The sequence below is a fragment of the Limulus polyphemus genome, unplaced genomic scaffold (assembly GCF_000517525.1).
Source record: "Limulus polyphemus unplaced genomic scaffold, Limulus_polyphemus-2.1.2 Scaffold18, whole genome shotgun sequence".
Lineage (NCBI taxonomy): Eukaryota > Metazoa > Arthropoda > Merostomata > Xiphosura > Limulidae > Limulus > Limulus polyphemus.
The window spans coordinates 81,080-88,642 of NW_013665628.1; the positions used below are offsets into that span (position 1 = coordinate 81,080).

Below are 7,563 nucleotides of genomic sequence, written 5' to 3' on the forward strand. Positions count from 1 at the left end.
TTTATTTCAGTTAGCTATGAAATTCGAGGTTAGGGTATACTATGGGGTGGTGATGGGGTGGTAGTACTTTCCCCCGTCATAAAAATATATCATAATGTCTCGAAAATAAAGAGTGTGATCATCTGTTTTTCTTTACAACATTGAGTTAGATTACAACGCATCATCTCAAAATTACTAAAGCATTAAACTGGTTGAATACATTTTTAGAACCGACGTTTAACATATATTTCGACTGAACTGGTATTTTCAGTTTTAATGGTGCCGGGTCAGACACCTCTTAAGATTCACACGTAGCATCCATAAATTTAAATCTGCTGATCAGAAGGAAGCTCTCCTGCTTTAAAAGGTACGCTTCATATTATAAGAGAAATACTTTTCAATTGTACAGAAAAATATAGTAAGAATAGAGTTATAAAAAGGAGACACGAGTTGATGCACTATTTTCCATCGGAAATATAAACGTATTTTTATATCATACTTTTCTTACTGTTACATCTAGAACTTTGTGACAATCTAATATTATATATATGTGTGTACTTCATTTTGCGTAATCATTCGGCAAGGTTTTAGTCGAAACATAAAGCAGTAATGTTTTGTTTGTAATTAAGCACAAAGCTACACAATGGGCTATCTGTGCTGTGCTCCACCACGGGTATCGAAGTCCGGATTTTAGAGTTACAAGTTCGCATATATACCGCTGTGCCACTGGGGGGGCAAGCAGTAATGCGAATGAGTTAACTTACATGACATATAATGCCAAATATCAATAAACATGAACGGAATTTTGTAAAAAAAAAAAAACACACACTCAAAGTTAGACTACTAAAACTCTTGACAATATATCCTTAATGATATGGGTTTCCAACGCTTGAGACAAGGGTAATAGTAACATTTTTACTACACTTCTGGGTGTTGAAATTTTTGACATCGTAATAAGTTCTGGAATTGAGAAGAAACTTTTGCTATAATAAATTAATAAAGTGCATTCAAGCTGCTCTTAATGCATTCGTCTTGCTAGAAACAGGTATTGATTTTTCAAAATGACTTTCACACTACGTAGTCTAAATCATTGAGTGTGCCAGTTCTTTTTAATTGAGACGAAAGCGGTTGTTCATATGAGCTCTTTTATACATCATTGTATATATGTGGTGTTTAATAATATGGAATTTTCCGGTGATTTCCTAAGGATTAATTATAAGGAACTAAAATCACTATAGTTTGTCATCACTGGTCAATTGTTTTATTAAGATTTATATATAGAAAATATGCAACATAGAAAACACCTTCATATCGCAGTTATCTGTAGATAGTTGTCTAGATAAATGGGTTAAAACGTATTTAAAAAGGCACAATAATATATAGGCAAACAACAATTTATAAGCATAAGGAAGAGATTTAATTGATGGAGGAACATATTACATGTTTTGACAGAACATTGAAGAACGCAACACAGATCAATGTTCTACAGAAAGATCTAGATGCAACTTTAATGATGTTCTACAAAAAGATCTAGATGCAACTTTAATAATGTTCTACAGAAAGATCTAGATGCAACTTTAATGATGTTCTACAGAAAGACCTAGATGCAACTTTAATAATGTTCTACAGAAAGATCTAGATGCAATTTCAATAACCAAAGTTTATCTATAATTCTATACGAGATCAGTTAAGTAAAATTGCATGAGAAAAGACATTTTTGTAAGTTTGATATGTAAACAGTAATTAATAACTTATACTCAACATCGTACAATGAGTGTTAAAACAGTTAGGAGCAAACACAGATCATGGTAGAGAAGATGTCCCGAGTGCTGACTTGTTTGTTTTCCCGAATAAATGCACAAAATGTAACTTAATTTCTTTCTCTAAGCCACGAGAGAAACAACGCTACCTGATAATGACATAATCTTGTCGAAACGTTGTAAATTTAGGCTAAAGGTTTCTTCATTACCCATTCAAGCCGCCTCCAAACTTTTATTTTCTGAAAAGTGAGTTCCCCGTCATTAAATTTAACTCAACTTGTGAACCTAATCTCATATTAAACATTATATAAATAATAATAACCACTGTGGCATTAAAAACAAAAAAAGCACAAATGAACTATAAATAATAAACAAAATACTGCTACGAAAACGAAACCATTATAAACCGAACTCGTTGGCAATTCAAGGAGAAAACGAATCCTCGCCCTTTGAATATGTATGCCGTTTATTTTAAATATGTATCTTACCTCATAACACATATTATTATTTTAAAAAATCCTATAGTATTTTCAATTTATTCTATATTTACTGCTTGTTTGTTTGTATGTTTTTAATTATGCACAAAGCTACACAAGGGCTATCTGTGCTCTGCCCACCACGGGTATCGAAACCCGGTTTCTAGCGTTGTAAGTCCACAGACATACCGCTGTGCTACACTCTATTTACAACTTTATTGACTGGTCGACATTCTTTTCTTCAATAGGAAAGACTGAGGAAGAACGATAAAAATTTCATGTATGTTTTGACCTTTCTTCCTGAGTTAAGTCGTCTTCAGAGACACCCCCCCTCTCAACTCGGTTATCAATAAACCCGAGCTATAAAATGAAAGAAAGGTCGTACATGAACTTGATTTATTTATATCGCTTTGTGTTATAATCTTACAGACCTCTATGCATCTTTCCCGGTAGAGATTTACGTTTTGATCGACTTTAGCTGTTTTTGTTTATCAGTAATTGTTTTTCGCTCTATATAACAAGATGAATGCTTAAAATAACTCAATTAGCAGAACATACTATACCAAAATAATGGTTTATAATTTTACATTAAATCAAGGAAATTTTATTACCATAATGCCAATTTATTCGCAAGATAACTTATATAGATACACATGTTGAGAACGATCTTGAAACCTCACCACATCGTTATTTCCTTGTCGCCACGACCTGTCGTACTCTATCTGATGGCCGTGCATCTTGAAAATAGCCCTGCAGCGCAGTTTTCCTTGGAAATAGCTCCATCATAAGGCTATCATTTCAAAATCGCTCCACTACTTCCTACATATTTTGCATAATCCACCTAGCGAAAACATCTTTATAATCTGAATGTAGAAATACTTCGCGTTTAGAAGAACTTCTACTGCCCTTCCCAAAAGCAATCAATCTTCGATGGAATACTACTTCTTACACAATGTCAACACTTAGTTCTGACACATTCCGTTCCACAAAAACTTTACATCAGCTGTGATTGCTACGTGACTTGCTGATTTGCATGTTCAAGGTTTTTTTAATGTCATGTAATTAAACCTATTTAGACAGATAAAGTTGTAGGTCTAGCCTAACTTAATTTATGTTATATTTTACTCACATTAAATATTCAGAAATGTACTGTTTTTACTCCACAATCATGAACGAGATTTCAGTTTTCTTGCATATGATATGACACGCACATAATGTTTGTGTATTACGAAAACCCTCAGAATCATGAAACGCTGTTATCCGTCGTTTCTGTAGAAACGCGTTCTCCAACAATTCTCTAACGCACATTTTTGGAAATAGTATTATTGTAATGAGATTAACTATTTTAATGTTATTTTTTAATTATAATTTTAACTTCTTATCGGAAGTACAATAATACAAATTTAGGGTTCTTATTTTTATTGTGAACCTTTTTATAGTGCACTCGTAAAAAGAAAAACAAACTATTTTGTCACCTTATTCTACAAAAAAAATAAATGATTTTTTTTAGAATGTTGTTAACATAAGTGCTGACTTCTTTGTTTTCCCGAATAAATGCACAAAATTTAACTTAATTTCTTTCTCTAAGCCACGAGAGAAACAACACTACCTGATAATGACATAATCTTGTCGAAACGTTGTAAATTTAAGCTAAAGGTTTCTTCATTACCCAAATGAACAAATATTCTTTCAGAGTAACAACTGGAAATGAAGACACATTTTCCATTTATATCTGCTGTTATACTTCATCCGTGACAAACTGATTCTGTTAGCTCTAGCGCATCGCCAGTACTACTCTAAAGAAGTTTATTTAGTATCGAAAATGTGGAAACGTACACAATGTATACAACGGTTCGTCTTCGAAACATTCTATGTAAGTTGACTTATTCGAGCTTAGTTTAGTGCCATCTATTGATAACCTGGGTAACTATTCACGATGATACAATTATTATTGCGAAGTGTTTTGTAAACAAAGATTTCAAGGCATCGACAATGTACGTTATAGAATTAATCTAGTTTTATCTATCTATTTTCCTCATTATTATAGAAAACACTAACATGTGCAAAGAGTTAGTGACGCAAGCTTACAAACAAAATATCTATTAATAACTGATTATCTTTCCTAGTATCAGATTTGTATTAATACCAGCTGGAGTACCAGTCCGTTGGACGGGTTTAAAATAAAAAGTAGTTTGTAACAAAAGATAGTAAACTTATGCTTCTAATTTTTTCCTTTAACACATTAAACGGTAAAAGTGCAATAAAAGTACACAAAGGTGCCAATACTGAAAAGAAAGACATACTGTTTTCAAGAATTCTATCAATATGAAATTAAATGGAAGGTCTATCCCCCCCCCCCCATGACCTTCCTCTTATTTTATAATTCATATTTACGACGGATTTTCTGGTAGGCGACCTTTATAAGCGCTGGTCAATAATGTAAAATTCTCCAGTATTTTATTTCCACGTGTATACACTAAAGACGAGATACTTTTTTAAAAGATATTCTTGGTAATTTATATTTGTGCATATTCGTAAAGTTAGGTATGCAAGTGAGAAAACTTTGCAACTTATTGCATAAAATATTTTCCTTACTTCCCCCCAAAATTGATAAACGTAGAAACTCGTGTTTAAAAAATAAAAATAAAACCAATAATATGCAGATGTATTAACCTTTATAAGCAAGAAAAATATACAAAGATGTTAATTACACTTTATGAGAACGATGTTATAGATCTCGTTCTGCCCTGGGGACTACTTAACCCATCGTCCGTCTATCATGCTCAGTCTGATAGCCATGATTATTCAATAGTATCCTAATCGCAGATTATGTTGAAGCAAACTATTGGGAAGAACAGTGAGCTGAATTTTAGACCATTCATATGAACAGACCTTCCAAAAACACTCTACCCTACTTGGTCAATGACTTCCAAGACTACATATAAGCAGATGATGGATACTTATTCGAATGGGATTGATCCGAATTCAATTTCTTCGAACACAACCATTGATAGTTCATTTCGAGATGTGGCTGAAAGATTTTGAGCCTTTAATCAACCTTTAAATTCTTGCTTATTGTTTTGTTAATACTACCAAGTGATATCTCCAATTTCATCGCAATGGTATTTTGGATCGGAAGGTTCTCGTTCGTACCTATAGTCTTCGTGTTGCGACTCAGGACACAGCTCTTTGTTTGTTCACATACACTGAGCGATAAAAGGAAAGTGTTTGTAAGAAATAGATGAAAATGATACTATAAAACGCCTTTCGAAAAACAATCAAGTATACTATTATTTAACGTTTTAAAATTTTATCTTGTTACACTAAAGTTTCAAAGAGTAAACAAAAGAGCACCAAAGTAAACTAACTCTGTATCATTCGGTCCTCAAGAAGGTCAGCGGAAAGTTTACAGACTTACAACGATAAAATCCGACAGAGTGCAGTAGCCCATTGTGTAGAGTTGCGCTGAAACAAACAAAACGTATCATTCTAAAAATTATTTTCATATACATATAATAACAAATTCAAAAATTTATTGCACTGAGCTCTGTCTTTTGACAAGTCGTCCTACATAAAAAATAAAAGTCTAAAAGTAGAGATGAGCTATGTCAGAATACTCCAAACTTACCCCAAAGCACACCTGGACTTACTAAAAAAATGCACCATATCGCTAATTGTGACGTTAGTAGCAAAATAAGAATAAAGCCACAAATACAAACGCTTGATAAATAAGATGATCTGTTATTGTGTTTTCATTTGTTCATCACTTTAAAGTATTATTGTAATGTATTTGATTGTGTTTATTTTTAAAAGTGGAATGTTTTGCTCACAGGACTTTAAACAATGAGCATTCTCACGCAGCTAATTGTTCTTATGAAAAAATTAAAACTTTGTCTTAGCGAATGTTTTGGAGGCTCATTACAGATAATTTGTTTCTTTCGAAGTAAATACACATGGGGCTATTTGCTGTGTCCACCACGGGGAATATTGAACGCCGTATTTTAGCGTTGTAAGTCCATAAACGTACCACTGTCCCACCAGGGGACCATTACATAGAAAGAGTTGCTCTGAGACTAGAATATAGTGTATATTATATACATGTGCACTGAAATAAAAAAATATAGGTAATTACTCTATGCTTTTATAACAGGTTTATTTTTGAAATAATGACCTCTATAATGAACAAATAATAAGCAAACAAAATTAAGCTAAGACAATGCTAGAAAAGTAATGAAAATATAATAGTCATGTGTGTGGTATAAATGTACTAATATAATTATGAGGCTCATTCTTTAATGCCTTTTTATATCTGTTACCAGATGGTAAAAGTGCTCCCCAGTTTGTTTGTTTGTGAGTTGTTAATCGCACAGCTACACAACGGGCTATCTGAGCTCTGCCCACCCGGGTGTATCGAAACTCGGATTCTAGCTTTCGAAAGCATACTTGTAGCTGTATAATCTCTTAAATTTACCGCTGATTTACCAAAGTTAGCTTAGAAGGATGAAAACGAATAACATTTGAGTTTATTACATAATTTTACCTTATTTAACGTTTGGGATTTTATCTGCTATGTTACATCAAGCATCTGGGGGGTTTAAACGGCAGATACAGTGTACTACTTAAACTACATAGCTATAAATATAGAACGTTACAAGGTTGATGCAGATGTATATGTGTGTGAAAGATAATGGCTAAAATATATATAAAAAAACTTTAAAAGAAATATATAAAAACAGTAGTAGTAAACAGTAAAAAAAATTTAAACAATATATATACATATTGTTAGACAAGTAACAGACGTGTCAAACATGTAAGATTTATTTCGGAATAACCTAACTTAAATATAAATATTTCACCCTGAACCTCTCCTTCCCCAGTTTTTTTGCGTTATCGGTCCACAGACTTACCGCTGTGACACAAGGGGCATTATAAAAGGAATAATTTACTTGTGTGTATTGGCTCAAAAATGATTTAGAAGGGTTTTTACATTTTTGCCCTAACTTACATTTATTAGTAACTGTAACAAACCTTTAAAACTGTAAATAGTCCACAGACTTACCGCTGTGACACAAGGGGCATTATAAAAGGAATAATTTACTTGTGTGTATTGGCTCAAAAATGATTTAGAAGGGTTTTTACATTTTTGCCCTAACTTACATTTATTAGTAGCTGTAACAAACCTTTAAAACTGTAAATAATCGAAGTGTAATGCCAATTTTGATTCAAGCACACATGTTTAAGCTATAAATTTACGGTGTTTGTTTATTTGTAATTAAGCACAAAGCTACACAATGGGCTATCTGTGCTCTGCCCACCACGGGTATCGAAATCTGGATTCTAGCTTTGTA

At 32.8% G+C, this 7,563-nt stretch overlaps 1 protein-coding gene across 1 annotated transcript in view; it reads right to left on the reverse strand.

Annotated features, from left to right (window-relative positions):
- The window catches only part of LOC111085447 (brevican core protein-like), a 20,979-nt gene extending 15,320 nt beyond the window's left edge, over positions 1-5,659 (reverse strand). Inside the window, exon 1 of the mRNA XM_022384041.1 lies at positions 5,584-5,659. The gene's annotated coding sequence lies outside the window, so the exon portion shown is untranslated. The remainder of the gene's footprint in view (positions 1-5,583) is intronic.
- Between the last annotated feature and the right edge of the window lie 1,904 nt (positions 5,660-7,563).